The 23868-nt window shown below is 45.5% G+C and overlaps 1 protein-coding gene across 4 annotated transcripts in view; it reads left to right on the top strand.

Annotated features, from left to right (window-relative positions):
• The window catches only part of KSR2 (kinase suppressor of ras 2), a 414955-nt gene that overhangs the window by 283959 nt on the left and 107128 nt on the right, over positions 1-23868 (top strand). The gene's annotated exons all lie outside the window — the stretch shown is intronic.

The following is a 23868-nucleotide window of genomic DNA, read 5'->3' on the forward strand; positions in this document are numbered from 1 at the left end:
GGCAAGCAGTGTAAAAGTCAGCAGGAATCATCAAGAAGAATGTCTTGTCCAATGGGGCCGCTGTAACAAAAGTACCAGTCTGGGTGGCTTAAGCAACAGAACTTTTTTTCTCAGTTCTGGAGGCTGGGGAGGACAAGATCAACGTGCTGACAGATCTGATGTCTGGTAAGGGTCCACTTCCTGTTTTGCAGAGGCCTGTCTTCTTATTTCTGTCCCCACATGGTGGAAAGTAGAAAGAGAGACATGTGTCTTTTCTAAGGACACTAATCCCATTCACAAGGGCTCTACCCTTCTGACCTAATCACCTCCCAAAGGACTCGCCCTCTAACCTCATCACCTTGCAGGCTAGGATTTCAGCAGTTGAATTCTGGAGGGTTGTTGGAGACTGCCTGTCTTTTGCTTGGATGCCAAGAGACTGCCTGTCTTTTGCTTGGTTACCAAAGCCTTGGTGCCTTGTTTAAACTTTTTAACTTGTTCACCCTTCATCTGCACAGCCCACCTCTGGACTAGGCTCTGTCCTGAGCCCTTTGCATGCATTATCTCATTACAGCATCGTACATGACCACCATCCTGAGGCATAGACTTGACTGATTTACAACAAGGAAACAGGAACACAAAGAAGTGACTTGCCCAAAGTGCCTGACTGGGAAGTGGCTGAGCTGAGATTTGAGCTCTTGACGTCACTCTCATTAATGGATAGAGTTGGAGCACTTGGACTTTTCCTGTCCTACCCTTCCTTAGAGGGAGCCTCTGTGACCTTTTCTGTCCTTTGGAAGTGAGGGTCACAGCCAGAGAGGGGAGAAAGGAGCTAGGGATGGAAGACTGAAGCCAGGGCTGGTAGGGAGTTATGTAGAAGCTGCAGGGGGCTGTAGGTTACCCTTGGCTCCATCGCCCCTTAGTGGACAAACCAGAAGCAAGGAGTGATAATCTGGGGTGTCCGTTGTGTGTTTGTTGAGTCCTAGTGATGTGGCGTGTTAATAGGTATGTTGGGAGTGGGAGGGTAAGGATTCCAAGGTCAAACAAATTTGGAAAAATCTAGGTTTATAGCAAGTCAAAGTCTTTTTTACTACAGGACTTTTCAAAACTTGTGACATTAGTAACATCAACAGTGACTCTTCAAAGTTTACTAATCATAGAATCCTTGGAGTTTTTTTCATGGGGCGTCTATTAGGGTTAGTGTGGTATGTGTAATAAGTGTCCAGACAAGCTGAATTATATCTTATAACCCGAATGCTTTGAACTTACAAGTCAGAGAAGTGGTCTCCATGGTCTCTATCTAACGGATGAAGAAACTGAGGCACAGAGAGGTGGAGTGACTGACCCCAGTTAGTACAACATCCCTCAAAACCCACAAGCAAGGCTTTATTGCATGTCTTCCAGCTTGCTCGCCATAGCACTTCTGCCATAGCAGAGCCCGACTTCCTTTTGTGGATGAACCTTCTTCACTTTAACTTCATTTCTTTGGTTTCTTTTGCTTATTTCTGGATTCCATCTGAGGCATGAAATATGTGCAGTATAATTTAGTCCTGTGAACCACTGCCCCCACTGCAGCCCTGATAGGGTAAGAAGTTTGGGGTCCTTGTCGGCAACACTAGAGGAACTTTAGTGGATGTCCGACCCTTGCTGGCTTGAAGAGAGGCTCTTTAAAACCCAGTCACCAAGTCTGTCCCAGTGGCCCTCACCCAAACTGGGGGTGCATGATTCTGTCTGTCAACAGACCCTTGGGAGAACCTCGGAACTCACAGCTCCTCTCAGAGCCTAGAATCCACTGAGAGCCCAGAGAATTGATTTGTGCCCCTCTTTAGAAGAAGTCACCAACAACATTAGAAGCAGGCACAAGAGATCAGAGGTCCTGACCATGGGCTGCTTGGCAAATTAATGCCAATGAATTAATCTTTCCCTGAGTTAATTGTCAACATTTAACATTGGGAAATTTCATATAACAATCTGAATTTTCTGGTTTCTTATGGAAAAAACAAGAAAATCTAGCAGCAGTAGACCCTCATTCCTGCTTGGCCACAAAGGACCAGAGCTGAGTGGTGGTCATGGTCAGTACTTTAAATCAGTGACTGGTTTTTAATTCATCATGGTCCCCCCCCCCACCAGCCCCGTTGTCTCTCCAATCATGAGGCAGAATGCCAGCCACCAGCTAGTGCTACATACCCTCTGTCATTTTAATCTATATACAATTGGATTGTCATGAATGATTTCCTGGATCCACGATTCTATGAAAATTAGGAAAACTGTAAATCAACTGAGAGGGCCCCATGTTTTATTTTTCCAACTTGTTCGTTTTATTTGTCTAACTTGTATGCATTGAGATTTCACCTCCTTGCTCTGGACTAAAGGTTGGCAAACTCTGATTTTCACCAGTCAGATCTGGCCCACTGACAGAAAAATGGTACAGCTACTGTAGGAAATAGTTTGGCAGTTCCTCAAAAAGTTAAACATAGAACTACCATAAAACCCAGTAATTCCACTCTTAGATATATATCCCAAAGAATTGAAAACAAGTTTTCCCAACAAGTACTTGTACACAGACGTTCATAGAAGCAGGATTCACAATAGTCAAAAGGTGGAAACCACCCAAATGCCCATCAATAGATGGATGGGTAAACCAAATGTAGTCTATCCACACAAAGGAATATTATGCAGCCGTAAAAAGTAATGAAGCACTGATGCTTCATTCATGCACTACGGCATGGATGAACTTGAAAACATGATGCTGACTGAGAGAAGGCAGTCACAAAAGGCCATGTATTGTACGATTCCATTTGTATGAAATGTTCAGAATAGGCAGATCCATAGAGACAGAAAGTAGACTGGTACTCAGCAGGGGCAGCAGGGGGCATAAAACAGGTAGTGCTTGCTTAATAAGCATCCTTTGAGGGTTATGAACATGGTTTGGAACTAGACAGAGGTGATGTTTGCACAACACAGTGAAAATACTAAATTCCCCTGAATCCTACACACTGAAATACTTAATTTTATGTTATGTGAATTCCACTTCATTAAAAAAAACCTGGCCCCCTGCCTGGTTTTGTGCTGCCTGCAAGCTAGGAATGTGCTTTTACCTTTTTAAATAAATGAAGAAAATCAAAAGAAGAAGAATATAATGACTCATGAACATTATATGAAATTAATTTTAGTGTCCATCAGTACAGTTTTATTGGAAAACAGGCATGCCTGTTCGTTTTTGTATGGTTCATAGCTGCTTTTGAGTTATAGCGGCAGCCTTGAGTAGCTCCTACAGAAACCGTATGGGCTGAAAAGTCTCAAATGTTTTCTATCTGATACTTTACTGGAAAAGTTTGCCAACCTCTGCTCAAGGTCTTTCCCTAGCAGGTGATGGAAGTCAGACAGAAATCAGTATCTCACTTCCTGAGAGACTGGAGTGGTCACTGACCTTGTGCCGGGAGGTGGAGGGATAAACACACCAACTTCCCTTGATGTTCAAAGTGTTAGTTTCCTGGGGCTGCTCTAACCAAGTCCGACAAACTGGGTGGCTCAAACAACAGGCAGTTATTCTCTCCTGGTTCTGGAGCTGGAAGTCTGAAGCCGGGACATTGACAGAGCTGTGCTCTCTCTAAAGCTTCAAGAGATGGGTATTTCCTTGCCTCCTCCTGGCTTTCAGTTGTTGCCAGCAACCCTTGGCTTACAAACACATCATTCCAGTCTCTGTCTCTGTCTCCAGGTGGCCTTCTCCCTGTGTGACATCACTTCTTCTTACCTCTTTGTGCCTGTCCATTTTCCCTTCTTTTTTTTTTAATTCAATGGATTTTATTATATTTATAGTTGTACAATCATCATCACAACCTAATTTTAGAACATTTTCATCCAAAACCTCCAGTCCCCTCCTCCCCCAACCGTACTTGTCCCCTTTGGTAACCATAAGTTTTTCAAAGTCTGTGAGTCTATTTCTGACCTGTAAATAAGTTCATTTGTATCCTTTTTTTGATTCCATGTATAAGTGATATCATATGATGTTTGTCATTAACTGTCTGACTAACTTCACTTAGTAGGATAGTTTCTAGATCCATCCATGTTGCTGCAAATGGCATTATTTCATTCTTTTGTATGGCTGAGTAATATTCCATTGTGTATATGCACCACATCTTCTTTATCCATTCCTCTGTTGGTGCACTCTTAGGTTTCTTCCATGTCTTGGCTGTTGTATATAGTGTTGCAATGAACATTAGGATACATGTATCTTTTTGAGTCATGGTTTTCTCCAGAGAGACGCCCAGAATTGGGATTGCTGGATCATATGGTAGTTATGTTTTTAGTTTTTGAGGATGCTCCATACTGTTTTTCATAGTGGTCGTACCAACTTACATTCCCACCAACAGTGTATCTCCTCTTCTTATAAACCATCAGATGAGCACCCACGCTAACCCTCATGACCTCATCTTAACTTGGTTACACCTGCAAGGACCCTGTTTCCAGGGTCACATTCTGAGATTCTGGGTAGACACGAATTTGGCGGGGGGGAGCTCTGTTGAATCCAGTACCTCAGGCACCCCCCAGTACCTTTGATTCTGAATGAGTGAGCACAGACTATTCATGCCTTGTTAGAAGTACTCTGAGTGGAAGTCAGCAGAAAAATATTAACTAAATATTTGACTAAGTATGAATTAAGCACCTTCTAAGTGCTGGGCACTATTCTAAGCACTTGATTAATCCTCTGAGGAACCAATGAGGCACAAAGAGATTAAGCAAGAACTTGCCAGAAGTTTTACAGCTGACGAGTAGCAGGGCCAGGATGCCAAGCTAGGCAGCATGACTCCAGAGTCTTATTGAATCTGACGGCCACCTTGCAGGGTTGCTGTTTAAATTTTCATTTTGCAGGTTAAGTAAGTGAACAGTCTCCAAGAGGATAAATGCCTTGGCCAGCGGCAAAGCTGAGATGTAAACTCAGGAAGTGGGACCTTGCTCTTTCCACCATACAGGAGTGCCCCCTCCTCACAGCCCCCACACCTTTAATCTCCAGTTCTTACGCACGTGGAGAAGGTCTTTTGCCTCCCCTCACTCAAGGGTGAGAGCTAGGGATGAAAGAAGCTAGCAGATGCAAAAAGACTCACCTGGAGGCTTTGAGTGAGGCTCCCAAAACCCTGAGCTGGCTCTAAGCATTCACCCATGAAAACCCTTTCAGCCTTTAGAGAATCAAGGTCCTATTGACAGATGCTAAGTTGTTGACACACGCTTGAGACTGGCTGCCTGCTCCAAGGTGAAAGGCATAGATCAGGCCAGTGAATATGCTTCCTCAGAGTTCATCAATCCTGCTTTTGTTTTGTGCTTAAGCGAGGACGATCACATTGAAGGAATCCATCATTAGCTTGTGTTCCTTTCCACAAGAATAGAGGCACCGCGGGGTGAGGAGACAGAGGGTGTGGTCCAGGAGCACATTCAGAGCCCGCCTCCATGGAGAATGAGGGCAGGTGTCAAGTGAAGAGGCTCTGAAAACGCGTCTGATTGCATCCACACCCATCCATCAGCCCGGGGTTCGGCCCCTCTTCCTTTGCCCACTGGCTGTCAATCATGCGGCTTTTGCAAAACCTGAGAAAATAGCATCTTAGGGTTTGGCTTGCTGAGCTTGAGAATTGAGAACCTGGGGCCCCTTCGTGAATGTTTTCCCCTTTGATATCTGCAATCAGACCATCTTTGAACACTGGGTGCCTTAGCTGGCTCATGCTCACTCCTCAGTGATTAGTCTGGTTGGCCATTCTGTCCTTAGTGATGAGGTTGAGTCACTGCACCTGAGAGAGGTGGCTTCTCTGGGAACTTTGGGAAATTTTGCAGACAGTGAGCTTATGTGGCTAGTAGAACCTGTGGCTGCAGGACTGACCTTACCAGGCCCAGAGGAATTACAGTCTTGTGACCTATCCCCAGCCCCACGGTGACCATTCAACCCACGCCCTTGATAAATAGTTGGGACCATGGTCAAGAGCCCCAGCATGTTTGGGCAGGGGGGTCCCATTCAGTGGTTCTCTTCTTCTTGTACTTTCTCAGTATCTTTAGCCTAGAGCAGCGATTCTCAACCAGGGGCAATGGTGTCCCTTCTGCACCCACTTCCCAGGGACACTTGACAGTTTGGGGGGATGTTTTTATGTGTCACAGCTGGGGGAGTGGGGTGCTGCTGTCAGCTAGTGGGTAGAGGCCAGGGATGCTGCTCACCATCCTATAATGCACAGGATGGCCCACACCGCAGAGAATTATCCAGCCCCAAACATCAATCACGTGGAGGTCAGGAAACCCTGATCCAGAGCATCGTTCTCAAAGTGCAATTCCAAAACTTAGCAGCATCCACATCACCTGGAACTTGTTAGAAATGCACATTCTTGGTCCTCAGCCCAGACTCAGTGAGTCAGCAGCTCTTAGTCAAGAAACCAGTGTCTTACCAAGCCCTCCACGTGATTCTGATGCATGAAGTTTGAGAACCACTGACTTAGGGCAATTCATTTTTTCTTTAATATACATTTTATTTATTTTTATTTTATTGACGTACAGTTGATTTACAATATTGTGTTAATATCTGCTGTATGTCAAAGTGATTCAGCTATGCATATATACATTCTTTTTAAATATTCTTTTCAATTATGGTTTCTCTCGGGACATTGAACATAGTTTCCAGTGCTGTACAGCAGGACCTTGTTGTTTATCCTTTCTGTAGGTAACAGTTTGCTTCTACTAACCCCAAACTCTCAGTCCATCCCTCCTCCTATCCCTCCCTCTTGGCAAAACAGAAGTCTGTTCTCCATGTCTGTGAGTCTGTTTCTGTTTCACTTGTGTCATATTTTATATTTCACATATAAGTGATATCATGTGGTATTTGCCTTTCTCTTTCTGACTTCACTTAATATGAGAATTTCTGGTTGCATCCTTGTTGCTGCAAATGGCATTATTTCATTCTTTTCTATGACTAATATTTATATGTACCACATCACCTTTATCCATTTTTCTGTCAGTGGACGTTTAGGTTGTTTCCAAGTCTTGGCTATTGTAAATAGTGCTGCTATGGCCATTGGGGTGCTGTATCTTTTCTTCTAGGTCATATCATAACTCTACTTTTAGTTTTTTGAGCTACCTCCCTACTGTTTTCCATAGTGGCTGCACCAGTGTACATTCCCACCAACAGTGTAGGAGGGTTCCCTTTTCTCCACGCCCTCTCTAGCATTTATTTTTTGTGGACTTTTTTGCATTTATTTATTTATTTTTAGGGCATATGGAGGTTCCCAGGCAAGGGGTCAAATCGGAGCTACAGCTGCTGGCCTATACCCCAGCCACAGCAATGCCAGATCCGAGCCATATCTGTGACCTACGCCATAGCAATGCCACATCCCCAACCCACTGAGCGAGGCCAGGGATCAAACCTGCATCCTCATGGATTCTAGTCATGTTCATTAACCACTGAGCCACAAAGGGAACTCCATCTTTGTGGACTTTTTAATGATGGCCGTTCTGACCAGTGTGAGGTGGTACCTCATTGTAGTTTTGGTTTGCATTTCTCTAATAATTAGCAATGTTGAGCATCTTTTCATGGGCCTGTGGGCCATATGTATATCTTCTTTGGAGAGATGTCTATCTAGTTCTTCTGCAGGGCAGCTCATTTTATGAAAGGTCCAGGGAAGCAACTGTGGGCCCAGGTCTCCCTACATGGCAGGGATGCCTCTCTGACCTCAGAATCTGAGTTGTCCATCAGCACTACCTCTTGGTCCCATCTGAAGTTCTGTTGGATTCCAGACAGCTAACATTCCACATCAGGGCCACAGTGTGCCCATCTGAGAGGCCAAAGAATTTGAAAAGTAAATTAAAACATTGCTGTTGGAGGCCAGATTACACCTTGGGTTTCTCTGGGTGGTGCCTGCTCTTAGGACCCTGGTAGATGAAATTCCTTGATTCCAGAAAGAGCAGGGCAGGGTTTCCCTTGATTTTGATAATCATGGCATGTTGAATCCTATTCACAGATGCTACCATGCCAGCCCCATTGCTTCAGGCTGCTAAGTGGATACACAGATTTTGTTCTTCCTTGTGGGAAATTCCCGATAAATAAAGGAAGGAGCAAGAAATCTCCCCACTCCTCCTTGACTTGCTGTGCTGGTAAATTCCTGAACTTCTCTGATCTGCAGTTTTCTCTTCTATAAAATGCGATATGGTCCCGATCTTTCCGGTTGCTGTGAGCATCCTGGACCTAAAAGTCCAAGCATGGAGTAGAAGCTTAATAAATGCCCAGTGACACTTGTTCTTCGAAAGATGAATTGGCAGCACATGCCTATATCAGTTTCTGATTGCTGTCGTAATGAATTGTCCTAAGTTTAGTGGCTCAAAACCACATAAACATTCTTTTACAGTTTGGTAGGTCAGAGGTCCATAAAGAGTCTTATGGACCTAAAGTCTGCAGGGTGTCTGCAGGGCTGGTTCCTTCTAGTGAATCTAGGGGAGACCCATTTCCTTGCCCTTTTTACCATCTAGAGGCGGACCTCATTCCTTGGCTCATGGTCCACTTCACATCACCATTTCTGCCCCAGCTCTCCCAACACAGTCACATCACCTTCTTCCAGTGACTTTCTTGATTCCCTTTTATAAAGATCTTATTTTCTTTTTTTCATTTTACAGCTTCATGTGCAGCATATGGAAGTTCCCAGGCCAGGGGTCGAATCGGAGCTACAGCTGCCGGCCTATGCCACAGCCACAGCAATGTGGGATCTGAGCCTCCTCTATGACCTGTACCACAGCTTTCAGCAATGTCGGATCCTTAACCCACTGAGCAAGGCCAGGGAGCAAACCTGCATCCTCGTGGATACTAGTTGGGTTCATTACCACTGAGCCTCAATGGGAACTCCTATTAAGATCCTGGTGATTACATATAGGGCCCACCTGGATCATCCAGGATAACCCTCCCCCCATCTCAAGAGCCTTAATTTAATCCCATCTACAGTCCTTTTGGCCACATAAAGTCACATTCATTCATAGGCTCCAGGCATTAGGATGTGTCTTTGAGGGCCATTGTCTAGCCTACTACAATGTCTTAGCCCACTTGGGCTGCTATAACAAAAATGGCTCCAACAGCAGAACATTGAATGCTTATAGTTCTGGAGGCCAGGAAGTCCAAGATCAAAGCACCAGCAGACTGGGCATCTGGTGAGACTGGCTTCTTGATTCCTAGAAGCCTGTCTTCTTGTTGTATCCTCACATGGTAGAAGGCAAAAGGGAACATTCCAGGATCTCTTCTATTAGAATCTTAATTCCATCCATGAGGGCTTCACCCTCATGATTTAATCACCTGCCAAAGGTCACACCTCCTAATACCATTGAGGATTAGGTTTTCACCATGTGAATTTGCGGGGGACACAAACATTTAGTCCGTAATACACAGTGTCTAAGGTCCTTGGAAATTCTGTAAAGTCCTTTGCAGGAAACCCAGTAGTGTAAAAACCGTAGCACTAGGTTTGGTCATGGGATGATATCTGGGGACTGCTGTTTCTCAAGGCTGCTCTTAAGTTTATGGCAGGTGGGGAGCATCATACACCACCCAGTGGTTCTCAGAGCAAGGTGACTGAACCAGCAGTATCATGTCACCTGAGAACTTATTTAAAATGCAGATTCTCAGGTCCTCTTTCAGATTTAACTGAATTAGATTCCCTTGCAGTAGAGCCTAGTAACCTGCATTTTAATAAGCTGTCCTGGTGATTCTGATGCATGCTCCAGCTTTTTTTTTTAATAACAGCTTTATTGAGATATAATTCACGTTTTAAAGTTTACTTTTTTTTTTTTTTGTATTTTTGCTATTTCTTGGGCCGCTCCCACGGCATATGGAGGTTCCCAGGCTAGGGGTCAAGTCGGAGCTGTAGCCGCCAGCCTACGCCAGAGCCACAGCAACGCGGGATCCGAGCTGCGTCTGCAATCTACACCACAGCTCAGGGCAACGCCGGATCGTTAACCCACTGAGCAAGGGCAGGGACTGAACCCGCAACCTCATGGTTCCTAGTCGGATTTGTTAACCACTGCGCCACGACGGGAACTCCTTAAAGTTTATCTTTTAAAATAATTCAGTAGCTTTTAGTAGATTCATAGAGTTGTGCAACCATCACCACTATCTAATTCCAGAACACTTCCATCACCCCAAAAGGAAACCTCACATCCATTAGCTGTCACTCCCTGTTACTCCTTCCTCAAGCCCCTGGCAACCATTAATGAGCTTTTTGACTCTATGTATTTACCTATCCTGGACATCTCATATAAATGAAATCATACGATATTTAACCTTTTGTGTCTGGACTCTTTGGCTTAGTATAATATTTTTAAAACTCATCTATGTTGTAGCAGGAATAAATACTTCATTCTTTTTCATGGCCAAATAACATTCCGTTATTTGGATAGACCTAATTTTGTTTATCTGTACATCACTTGATGGATATTTGTGTTGTCTTCACATTTCGGATATTATAAATCATGCCACAATGAATGCTCAAGTTTGAGAACCACTGTGAAAGAATTCATCAGAACCCAGAAATCTGGGTCTTGCTTTCCCAGTTCAGAATACATATTCTGAGTCAGATTCACATTAACCAGACTTTCGAGATTGATGTATAAAATCAGAATGTCTGTTTATTAGTGTACAATGAGAATTCACTGTCACAGGTACTGCTTTTCTCAAGGGTCATGGGATTAGCCCATTTCCTCTCTGCAGCCCACCCTTCCTGAAAGCCAGATTTTCATTAGGAGTTTTCCTGGTAAATGTGGAGTAGAGAGTAGGAGAGTTTGGTATATGAAATGTTTGAAGGCCTCAGGCTGAGACACTCTTCTCTTCCTGGGCAAGGTAACTGAGAGTACAGGCAAACTGCCCAAGGGTGGAAGGGTGGATCCTAGCCCTACCACTGACTATCTGTGTGACCTAGAGTAAGTTATTCAACCTCTCTGAACCATACTTTCTTTCTCTGTGAATTTGAGATAATAATAATGAAGATGTCATGAATCTGTTGGGCAGATTAAATGAGATAACACCTGTAAAGTGTTTAGTACTGATGCCTAGTACATGGTCCTTGAATGGTGGGTGCCACCACCTTCACGGTAATTAACCATCTCATGTTTGGATCCAGCGTTGCTACAGGGACTGGAGATAATAGAAGTCTGCTCTAAGGTCTGTCTCTGTGACCTTGGGTAAGGTCAGCATTCTTCTGCTTGTAAGTGAAACAACTCAAAACTGCTTTAAATCTTTAAAAATGAGGATTTAACAGAGAAGCTCCAGGGGCTCAAATGATGTATCCACTTTTGGTTTCTCTGCATCTCTCCACCCTGCTTTTCTAGTGTGTTGGCTTCCTCTTCAGGCAGGCCCTTCTCACAGGTATACTCAGGTGTGCAGCCCACCAGCATAGCTGTTCCAGGGAACAGAGGATATCTTAAAAAAAAAAAAAAAAGTCTAGGGTGTTTCATGGACTCTGATTGGCCCATCTTGCACACATGCCTACCCCTGAACCAATCACAGTGGTCAAGGGGTTTGGAATGCTTTGGACTCTCCATGCCTGAGTCAAAGCCCTACCCTAGGACTGGGAGGTCCAGCCTGCCCTGAACCTCTAGGATTGAGATACCAGAAAAGTTGTTTCCCAGTGCAAAACCATGCTGCTGTTACTAGAAGAAGGAATAGGCTCCAATGCCAAAGACTCCTGTCCCCTGGATGGGGTGGGTTGGGTCAAGCCAAAATCTACCCCTGGGACTTTCTTTACCTCTTTTTATGGTTGACTAAACTCCTCTTTCAATCTGTCCAATAATTAATCAGATTGCATCAGGCTCTGGATCTAGGTGCCTTCCTGACTCTTTGGATAGGGATTCTCAACTCTATAAAACTATTGCCATTCAGAGCTGGATAATTCTTTGTGCTGGGGGCTGACCTGTTCTTTGTAGGATGTTTAACAGCATCCCTCGTTTCCACCCACTAGATGCCAGTAGAATCCTCCCCCCCAGCTGCCCCCCGCCAAATGTCTCCGGGTGCTTGAGAACCACTGCTTTAAATTAATGTCCCTGTGTCCTCTGATCCACTGGGGTTGGACTAGTTTCACTCTTGGAGGGTCAACTTCCTTATTTCCAAGTGTTTGGGGTTCTCTATACCCCTCCAATACTGACAACACTTTTTGCCGAGAAACTATAGCCATATTGTAGCAGAGGTTCCCTGTCTCCATGGCCTCGAATTCAAGGCTGCCGCATTAGGACCAGGACCTGTCACATCTCCATCACCTCAGCCCCTTTAGAGATGCTTTGGAATATGGATGCCCCATCTTGACCTTGGACTATGCTCCATTACAAGGCTGTCTCCACCATGTCTGCAAACCACAGACAGTCTGGACCCCTCTGTGGACATCACTTTGAGCATCAGGGAGGTGATGGGGGAGGATATCTATTGCCTGAAGTTCAGATGCAGGAATGCCTGGTGTCTTGGGTTTCATAAAGTCGGACTGGGGTCTCTCATAGCAAGCTGGTCTGTCCCAACTGAGTCCAGTCAGGCAGTAAATTCCATGGAATGAGTCTATGTGGGGAACTTCTCAGCAGTCCTTTGTTCTATGGACAATTAACTTTTGCTGAACATTGACTACAGGGTGGCTGCATAATTTTAAAAATGCCACATTTCCATTGTGGAAGAATTTCAGCCCAGGCAACTCTGAACGACTCTGATTTAAGATCCATAAACCCAGTTCAAGGCAATAAATATATAAGTAATTGATGATGTAGTGTGTGAGCAACTTAAGACCCATCCATCACAACCGGGCAAGCAAGCGCCGTGGACATGCTCTGAGAACAGGATGATAGGAGGGGGATAAATGGTTAGAGGGACCTAGACGGTTCTGCTCTCTCCATAACTCACTGCTGCTTCTCCAGAGCATCGTGGCCTCCCTTTACAAAGAGCCTCCTCCCTTCTTTTATCTTCTAAGACTGGGGAGAAGGGCCGCTTAGGAAAGTACAGACAAGCACCTGGGTTGCTCAAGGGGAAAGGTACCTTTATTGCACACCTACTACGTACCAGGCACTTGCTTTGTATTCCAGTGCCCAGGTTCCTTAGAGAAACTTGGCAAGACGAGGGGTTTTATCACTCCTCTTTGAGAGGAGGAAGTCCAAAGAGCAGAGGACAGGAGCATCACATGGACAGAGGCAGGTTTGGGTAGGTCTGCACCTATAGTTAATTCCATCCAGACCCTCTGCCTCTTAGGTAGAGGGGAGGGTGGGGGCCTCCGTGTTGCCTGGATTGTGGAACGTGCCATCCATTAACACGTTTATTGCCCGTTTCTGAGTCCAGATGTCAAGTCTGACTTGCTGATCCCAGCCTGTGGTCTGAATGCAAACTGCCCCCTGCCCCCCACCCATCCCACGCCTGTCACCGATACTGCTGTTTCTGTTGGTCTGTTTCAATGCGAGACCATTTACAATTGAAATTGATGGAGCACAGGGCTGGCTGTTTTCCTCCCTTCACAGGGACATTTGCGATGATGGCAGCACGGGGCCTCTGTCTGTCAACTCTTGTTTTGTCCTCATTTAAGCCTGAGCAGGGCGCAGTAAGCCAGCCTCTTCCAATTAGCATTTTCCTTCAGGTCAAGGAGACAGGTCCTGTGTCTCTGTGGTCTGAGATGGCTCTGCATTGCTAACTGGGTCCCTGGGCTTCTCTGGGTTCCAGCCTGCCTTTCCTCTTGCTCAGGGCTTCTCTCCCAGGGAGGGTGCACAAGAAGACCCCTTTGCCGCCTCTGCTGGTAGTCTCTCCTCCTTTCTGAGCATCTGAAGAGAGAGACCATGGTACTCAAAAATGGGGCTCTGCAGTCCAGGAGATCTAGGTTCAAATCCCAGAAGGACACGTTCCTCTGAGCCTCAGTTCTCCCATTTGCAAAATGGGATCACTAGTACCTATCTCACAGGGTGAATTGTTCGTTCATTCATTCATTTTTTCCTTTATCAATAAATATTTGCAGGGATGCTTACTTTGTGCCCATCTCTGCAAGCTGCTGAGGATACCGGAGGGAATGAAACAGATACGTTACAAAGAATCAATGCGCTAATACAGGTGAAGCACTTAGGCCAGTGGTCCCCAGACTTGTCTGTACATTAGTCTTACCTGAAGACCTTTTGAAATTTTCGAAGTCAGAGCACACCTGTTCTGATTAAATCAAGAATCAGCTAAGTTTTTATTAAAGAGCCAGATAATAAATATTTTAGGCTTCGTGGGCCATCAGGTCTCCATCTGGCTATTTACCTCTGTCCTTCTAGTACAAAAGAACCTGTGGATAACTGACGTGTTGATGTGCCAATAAATCTTTATTTGCGAAACAGGCTATGGCCCAGATTTGGCTCATGGACTGTAGTTTTCTGACCCCTGAATTAAATCACAATACCTGGGAGGAACCCAGGTGTCAGATGATTCCACCATGTGGATAATTGGGGAACCAATGACTTGGGCAATGCATAGCTTGCTGCAGCTCAGAGAAGTGAAGTAACTTGCCCAGTGAGGGGGCCAGAACCAGGACAATAACCCCAGTCTTTCTAACTCTAAACTCCATTCTTTGGATCATTTCTCTGTTTTAAGCTCTCAGAGCCTCAGTTTCTTCATCCGTATAATGGGATTGATACTAGACCTCCCTGACAAGGCAGCTAAGAGACCTGAATGTGAATATTGACATAGGTGGCAGGTCTGCCCTTGGGAGGGACTCTGTCAATGGCACCCATTTTGGGTGAGAGGGGGAGTTGAAAATGTTCCAGGGGTCTTGACCTCAGTGGCTCGGGAAACTGTGGAGCCCTGGACGGATGAGCACAGGGGAGAGGTTTGGGTGAGAAGTAGTGGGTTCCATTTTTGAGCATTTTTGGGCTTCTTTGTTTGGCCAGCCACCCCAGCTAAGATCCTGGCCCCGGCTCGGAGCCTGAGAGCTGGGGCTAGACTTATGGGTGGGTGGCCAGGGCAGAATGGGCCACCTGCCTTCTGGGACCTCTCACTAGTTCAGGCCCTGCATGGCCATCGAGAAGTGAAGCCTCCATTTGGAGGGCTAAGCTATTGACTTATTTTTGCTAGACTTAGCAAGAAAAACCCTTCACCTCTCAGCTCTCAGCCAAACTCTGCATGAGACCCAACATGTAAAGATGAATAAATGGCAGCTTTTACTGTCCAGGAGCTCACGGTCAAGTGGGTGGTGGGAGATCATATGTGTAAACAGAGGTTCTCATGCAACGAGGCAAGTGGCCCAGAGAGGTAAGCACAGGATTCTATGGGAGGAGCATAGCAAGGGTGTCCGTCCATGTGATTCAGGGAGGGCTTCCTGGAGGAGCCCTACTTGAGCTGGATCTTGGAGGAAGAATTGGCATGAGTCAGGCTAAGGGAAGTAGGGAGCAGAAGGATGCAAAAGAATGTCCTAGACAGAGAGGACAGTATCTTTGAAGTTGGGAGGTGCAAAAGAGCAGATCCATGGTGTGACTGTGACCGGGGGAAAGCTGGGAAAACAATGCAGCCCCTGGCAGTTTTCAGCCCAGGATTAGCTCCAGGTGCTGTCCTTCTGTTTTCTCAGAGGCACCAGGCATTTCTTCCTCTTTGGCCTGCAATTGGCATATTCTTCCCCTACCTCTGACTTTTCTTGGTTGCTTCAGTAGACTTGATGCTGTAACAAAGGTCCTGGAGATAATGATTCTGGATCTACCAAGGCTGCCTTCAGGATTATATTTAAGGAATCTACCCCCTCCCCCTTTAACTCCAGAAGCATCACATGTATTTCCTGATTGATAATTTATTTCCTGAGTGCTTCCCAAATAAACCAACATGGGTCCATTATCCTAATGAGAGTCTTCTGGACTCCTCGATAATGTTTTATTCCCCCCCCTTTTCTTTGTATTTTAATTTTATTATCTTATTATAGAAACTGATTTAGACGTTTCAAGAAGATGACCCCTCTCTTTCTAGACTGTAGCAGCAAAATTATATCAAGGGGGACTCAGAGGGGAAGGTTGTGGGTAGGGACACTGGGAGGGGGAGGGAAGATGGGTTTTCTAATATGTCTCATTTTTAGAATTGAGAGAGGATGGCTAGTTAGCACCACTTCCTGCTCCAATCTGTGGGGTTGTGTCTCGTGGAATGAGAGGCTGATTTCTTCACTTTTCTTGTCACTGCGCCCCGTCAGCCCCACCTCCCCACCCCCACACCGCCTGCACGCAGACCGGACCTACTGTTAACATCCTAGATTTTCCACCTATCATCCCCATGAGGAAGATAATTACTCACGTGGCACCCGGCTGTCCCATTGTTTGGTTATGAGGTTAAAAATCCCTGATACACTTTAATAAATTCAACAGTGAGCGCATTATAAACTGTAATTAAATGCCTCAGCCATCTTCTCTTTCTTCACCTGCAATGAAATTTAATTGAGGCCATCAGAGGGGGCTGCAGTAAATCACAGGTGATGACTCCAGGCTCCACTCTCTTGCTGGGAGGGAGCGTGATGTTATCACTGTCCAAATGTGTGATTTCTGGGCAATTGGGAGCCAGGGGGAGGGGAGGGCGGCGGGGGGGTGTCCCTGCTCAGCAGGTAGCTGCCACAACTCAAATGCAAGGGGTGATGGTCTTTTAAAAAGAAGAGCATGATTTGGAAGGGAGATGTTGGAATAAATACATCTGGCTTTCTCACTAGACCCTGAAGGTAATTCCAGTTGGGCTTCACCATTAAAAAAAAAAAAAATTTAGGAGTTCCCATTGTGGTACAGTGGGTTAAGAATCCAACTGCAGCAGGTCGGATTGCTGCAGAGGTCTGGGTTTGATCCCCAGCAGTGGGTTAAAGGATACAGGCTGTGGCTTGGATTCAATCCCTGGCCCAGGAACTTCCATATGCCGTGGGTGCAGCCTTAAAATGTATATATTTTTTAACCAGACCTTTGGCCAGGAGGAACAGGTGATGGGGAGAACTTTGGTTGTAACTTACTGTGATGTCTGCCCCTCACATCCTCTGTTCTTTTCTGCCTCCTACCCCACATAGCAGCCATCTCTGTGCTGCCGTTTGCTCAGTGCCCTCACTACTCACCTGCCCTACCAAGGTAGGCTTCTCCCGGGAGTCATACTCAGGAGAGCACTTTATTCTCCTCGGCCATGACCAGCACCACCACCTCTCCTGCTGTAACTTACACATCCTCAAGGTCTTCTCTCTGCTTTGGTAAAGTGACAACTGGATAATTGTATTAATTAGCCCAGGCAGAAGCAGTGAGAGGAGAGAGTTAATTTTCCTTTGCCTCTGTCTTCATGAGCTGATGTGGATTTCAGCAGTGGCATGTCATCAGAGACATTGCCTCATCACGGATTATTCTACCAGGAGACAGTGAGGGCTAGAAAGAAAACAGGCTTGGGGTGAGACAGGGATAGGTTAGAACCTTGGCTGGACCGCTTACTGGTCCTACTCTGCATGGTTCTTCTCTTCTGTAAAATGGGCAATGGAACAACACACCCCATGGGCTATTAGGATTTAGGTGAGCAGGGATGGGTGAGCCCACATGGTCATGCACACTTTGGCTTGGAGAATGCAGACCATTTGTCCAAGAATTCCCACCATATCAGTGACAGAAATGGGTCTACAGCCCAAATCTTCTGGCTTCAAAGAAAAAAAATCTTTCATAGTGTGTATGCATATCAAACCATCATGTTGTATACGTGAAACACCTTACAATTTATCAATTATACCTCAATAAAACGGGGGAAAAGAAAAAGAAAAAAAATCTTTCTGCTTATCAGCTGGAGAAATGAGTTACACAACTGTTAATCAGACATTGACACACTTTTTCTATAGAAGGCCAGGTAATAATTACCTTTGGCTTTGTGGACTATATTGTCTCTGTCACAATTACTCAGACTCTGCTGTTACAGTTCAGAAGAAGTCACAGACAATATGTAAATGAGTGGATGTGGCTGCACGCCAATCACACTTGCTTTACAAAAGTAGATGATTGGCTGTATTTGGCCTGAGGCATCATAGTTACCCAACCCCTGCTCTAAACCATAGTCCATGGAGAGCTTTGTCAGGTTCTAATTGATGTGTTAATTGTAGAGGCAGAGTAATGATGACAATGACAAAAACAAGAATAACCATAATATGTCAGGTGCTCGGCTGAGAACCTGTTCCAATTATTTTGTTCCACTTCATCCTCCTAACAATTCTATGAGGGAGATATTATGACCCCCCTTTTTTTATAGGAGACAAAACTGAGGCTCTGAGAGGTAAAAGTGCTGACCTGATGTTGGAACACAGGTCTACTCACTTCCAAGTCCCACACTCCACTGGGCAACTTGATAAGCTGGAGGCTCTTCCCATTCAGAAATGAAGTATGCTACTCTGTCTCCAAAGGATGTCTATACTCAAGGCCTTGTGGCTGGTTTAAACCCCACGTCCATGCCGATTGGTTTGACCTTGATACCTCCATTCTGCAGTCTTCGTATTTCTAGGCAGGTAGCTTTACCATTGCTCTCTTTTTTTTTTTTTTTTTTGTCTTTTGTCTTTTGTCTTTTTAGGGCCGCACCCACGGCATATGGATGTTCCCAGGCTAGGGGTCTAATTGGAGCTACAGCTGCTGGCCTATACCACAGCCACAGCAACACCAGAACTGAGACACGTCTGCGACCTACACCACAGGTCATGGCAATGCCAGATCCTTAACCCACTGATTGAGGCCAGAGATTGAACCTGCAACCTCATGGTTCCTAGTCAGATTCATTTCTGCTGTGCCACGATGGGAACTCCCACCATTGCTCTTTGTTTTGCCTCAATGTCATCGGGATCCTTAAGAATCTCTGAGTGGTCTGTTCCATCAAGAGTAAGCAGCACAGGGAGTTTCCATTGTGGCTCAGTGGGTTAAAATTCAAAATAGTGTCCATGAGGATGCAGATTCGATCCCTGGCCCTGGAAACATTCACATGCCACAGGGGCAGCCACAAAAAACAAACAAAAACAATAAAGAGTGAGCAGCACAACTTTTGCTCACCCCTAGCGTCTCTTTATCACCATTAATCTTTTTTGCTTTATTTCTTCCCCCAAGACATAGCCCCCAGGCTCACTCTCAGCTGCATACTCGCCAATGCTAAGTGGTTCCCTGGACGCCTTGGATGAAGTTTTTCATCAAGACCTCCAATGATGAAATTTGGATGTTAAGAAATGGGTGGTAGTTGTCTCAGGGAGAAAATTATGCCCATCTACACAGAGAAACTGAATTTGGCTTTGAAACACCGTGGAGCTGTAACCTTTAGAGCTAGCCCATGATTCAAAGACTTTTAGATCTGATGTATTTGAATTGGATATTAAAACAAATAGAGATGTTCCCTGCTATGTGAATAATAGCATGAAGAGCTTTCGTCAAGGATTGGTTGGCACCTTGGATGAATCAGTGGGATTTTAGCTAGTGACTGGCCTATGGCCCCCAAAGAAAAGTTGAATGCTCTAAGTTTTATTAATTGCCGGAATCTTGCTAAAGAACTTGCTACTTGCTTTGAATAATGCAGCACCATTGTTAAGTTCTCAGTCTGTCCTGTCCCTGGGCTGGAAGCTGAAGGGCAGTTTGTACCTTCCATTTTACTGGTGGCATTTCTAAGGATGAGTTCTGAGGCTGGACCGTCTTAGCTCAAACCCCAGCTCCCCCGCCTAAAATAGAGTTAGGAGATTAGATGAAATAATACATCCGAAGCATTTAATCTGAGCCCTGCCATATAGTAGATACTCAATAAATGTTAGCTGTTATTATTAATAGTATTATGTGCTCAGCGGTCTTTATCTCCATGGAAACATTTAAGGATAGATTAGCTCCTTTTCTCTTCAAGAGAGTTTAAGGACTCAGACTGCAATAGACAGTTTCCTGTGGTCCTTTCCAACTCTCGGACTGCAAGATTTGAACAATAATTTTTACACCTGTATCAGAAGGAGACATAGTATAGGAAGGCAGTATGAGGTAGGTTGAAAAGCTAGGCTTTAGTTTCATAGGAAACTGAGGTCAACTCTCAAGTCCACCAAAGACTAGCAATAGGACTTTGGATTATTAATTATTCTCACTTTCCTTATTTCTATACTAGGGATACAACCTCATAGGGTTGTTTGGATTAAATGAAGACACTCGGCTCCAAAAGGCATATCCCCCTTTGGGGTACGAACCAGAAATAAGACTATACATTGCTGTTTTGCCAGGCATTGGGCTCATTACTCTGGGGTATGAAATTTTTATTGAGGGCTGCAGGTGGTATCATGACATGACAGCTCAAGTGGAAGGGCCTGGCCTGGGAGATGAATGGCCTTGTAAGGGTAGGACTGAAGCAGGGGTGGAGAGTTAGAGGGGGTGGGGATGGGGCCCTCCTGTTCTTGCCAGAGCCTGGCAGGCTATTCTCCTCTAAGCCGCCAGAGGGAGCTCTTAAATGTGTAAGACCCTGCACAGCATTCTGCTTGTATTCTAGTGTACTTCATGGTTCCCATTGCCTTAACACAAATCTCAAAGTCCTGTTTGATTTCCTTCATGGAATGGATCAAATTATGACTCCTCTGTAGACTCTGAGTGCAGAACACTTGATTATCCATTTCACCACACCCACCCCCAGTTCCATACCTGGCAAGGGGTAGCGCTGTATCCGTTTCCTATGGCTACTGTAACAAATTGCCAAAATTTAGTGACTGACAAGAACACAGTTCTGAAGGTCAGGAGTCCAAAACCAGTCTCAGGGCTAAAGTTAAGGTGTCTGCAGGGCTGGTTCCTTCTGGAGGCTGTAGGGCGCATACATGTGTTATATGGATTAAATGAGATACTGGGAGCTCCCGATGTGGTGCAACAGGATCAGCAGTGTCTTGGGAGCACTGGGACTCGGGTTTGATTTCTGGCCCAGCAAAGCGGGTTAAAGATCCATCAGTGCTGTAGCTGCGGCTTAGGTCGAGACTGCAGCTCAGGCCTGATCCCTGGCTTGGGAGCTCCAGATGCTGCTGGGCAGCCAAAATGAAAAGCAAAAGAGTTGTCATTGTGCCTCCGCGGTAATGAACCTGACTAGTACCCATGAGGATGTAGGTTTGATCCCTGGCCTTGCTCAGTGGGTTAAGGATTCCGGCATTGCTGTGAGCTGTGGTGTAGGTCACAGACGTGGCTCCAATCTGGTGTTGCTGTGGCTGTGGTGTAGGCTGGCAGCTACAGCTCTGATTCGCCCCTGTCCTGGGAACTTCCATAAGCCGCAGGTGCTGTCTTGGAAAAAAAAAGAGAGAGACAAAAAAGGAGAAAAAGAAATGAGATAATATATGTAAAGGGCTTATTTGGCAACAGTGCTTGGCACATAGTAACACTCATTTTTATGTGATGTTTCTGCGTTAAGTGGTTCCATGTGTTTTCCCTGTGCCTGAGTCCTCTGCTAGCCTGAGTTCAAATTCACCAGGTCAGAGCCTGAGTTTTTCATTTCAAAGCTCTACCTAATGTGACACGTTATTACTGTGACTTCCTTCTAGCGCGGCTTCTGTTTGTCTATCTGGCTACCAAGGTGCTTTCAAAAGCCAAGCTTCCTGGTACTTTTGAGAGGGAGAGGGAAGGAAAGCCCTCCTTCCCTCCAGCGCTTTCCCTCGCCCTGCACTACAAGTGAAAATATCTGGGAAGAAATGTCTGTTATTCTGCTCCTGGGACAGAGGCACCAGGGATGGTCACAATTCTGCCTCCGTTGTCTGTGTGACTTGTTATCAGAAAATTAGAGTAGCAAAGCAGCTTTTGTTCAGCTATGGAGACATCTTAATAGGCACTCTGATTGTTAAACAGGAGTTTCTATATCAGTTTAATTGCTATAAATGCTGTTTGCCTTCTCTGTTATGATAAGGCCTGAATTCTCATAGATTTTCCCCTTTAAACAGTTTTCCTTTGCTTTGAGGCTTGCATTGGCAAGTTTAATGAAATCCAAACGAAGCAAGTAAAGAGAGGATCTCAGAGTTCAGTTCTGCACACCCACGGATGAAGCCATGTGGAGGTTATTACTGCTTGAGACTAATGATGCTGCGGCTGCTGAGCATAATTGACAGAATTCGCCCCTTCAACCAGATATTGGGGGGTGAAACCAAACTACGAAACTTAATTACATCTACTTTTTGGAGAAGGTGCTGTAATTGAGAATAACAGAATAACTAGGATATGAATCTAACAGTGAGATGTGCTTATAATAAAAGAGGATTTGTTCTCTGCTGAGTTGAGCTTTAGAAGTACCTTCTCAAGTTTTGGCGGGGGGGAGGGATGGGGCTATGGAGACGGTCAGAGAAGTGAAAAACATCTCCATCAGGGTTTCTCAACCTCAGTCTGTTGGTTCTTAGATGTAGGGGTCTGTCTTGTGTATTACAGGAGGTTGAGCAGCATCCCTGGTCTCTGCCCATTAGATGCCAGTGCTCCCCCTCAGCCCAAGTATTTGGCAGTTTCTCCAAACAATGACACATGTTCCCTGGGGCAAAAGGGCCCCCAATTGAAAATGCAAATGTAGGGGGTTTTGGAAGACTCAAAGAATAATTGCAGTTACTCCTGAGGTTCTACCAGTGCCTGGGTGTGTGACCTTTGGCAAGTCACTGCACCTCTCTGAACTCCTGTGTCTTCCTTTGTGCAGTGGGAAGGAAAGCACCTACTTCAGAGAGTCATGGCTTCTGGCTGTAAGCTTACAGAATAATGCCTACTACATAGTGAGTGATCAGTAAATTTGCTGTTTCTAGTATAATACTCTTGGATTCAGCAAACATGTATTACATTCTTACTTTATCCCAGGTGCTTGCTGTGCTGTGAGGCAGTGATGCAAAGATGAAGACATGGTCCCTGTCCTTGTCGGAAGTGGCAAATACATGCAGACTTGTTGGTACACCTTATTCTCCACCCACGGCTGACATTGCTAATCAATCTCAATGCTTTTTTCTATTGAGCCTCAGAATCCTTCTCAACACTCCTTTCTAGACAGGAGCTCTCCTAGTTTGTAGAGTCCCCATGAGGATGCTGTGTATCTGAGCTAACCCTTCCTCAGCACAGCCAGGCCCCCTCTCCCAATCCCTGGCACTGGAGAAAACATTTCAAGGCATTAGCACGTAGCAGCCTTCCTCCCAAATCTGACTTCAGTCCTCTGTTCTCTCTCTCTCTCTCTTTTTAAATTGCTTTTCTTTCTTTTCTTTTTTGTTTCTCTCAGTAGCTGAAACAAGTAATAAAATGGGCTTGGACTTGATGACATTTAGTTTTTAGTTAAACTCGAAGAAATTCCACTGGCTATAATGCTGATGATTTATCACTCTGTCTCCCACTTGGGTTTTCTCTGCCCTTTGGGGTTTGGGAAATCATTAGCTCTCCCGGAAATGGTCCCAGCTTTACAAGGGCAGAATTGGGGTTGCTGGAAACAGCTTTCAGATGGCTGCCGACAGTGTCATTAGACAGAAGAGAGGAGTGAATGGGTTAGGGTTAAGCGCTCCCTGATTGGTTCAGACATGCCTAGCTCCCCGATGAGTGCGCCACTCCATAACAATTGCCGTGAAAAATGAGGCATGCATTTGCAGCCCTGAGAACGCAGAGCTGGCTCCATCCATCTGGCCTGAGAAATGAGAGCTGGCGTGGGGCTCGGCCACTTCCCTTCTTCTCTCCCCTTGCTGGTGGAGATTTCACAGGCAGCACGGGTTCATTTCTGCTGTTGTTTCACACCTCTCTGGGGCCTTCGAGGGCTGCGAGGAGGGGGATGTGGGCAACGAAGCAGTGGAGTGAAGGTGGGGGGCTGGTGCCCAGAGGCTGTGGAAGAAGTCTTGGAACTCAGTCAGTGGCAGAGTGACAGTGTAGGTCACTGGCATGTAGCCTAAGTCATGAAAGAAAAAAAAAAAACAGATGGGGACAGGCATCCCGTGTGAAGTCTGTGCGATTTATTGTTTC

The sequence above is a fragment of the Sus scrofa genome, chromosome 14 (assembly GCF_054392235.1).
Source record: "Sus scrofa isolate SSC_HxYL_T2T_F1_AM1 chromosome 14, Sscrofa_HxYL_maternal_Yorkshire_Landrace_v2.0, whole genome shotgun sequence".
Lineage (NCBI taxonomy): Eukaryota > Metazoa > Chordata > Mammalia > Artiodactyla > Suidae > Sus > Sus scrofa.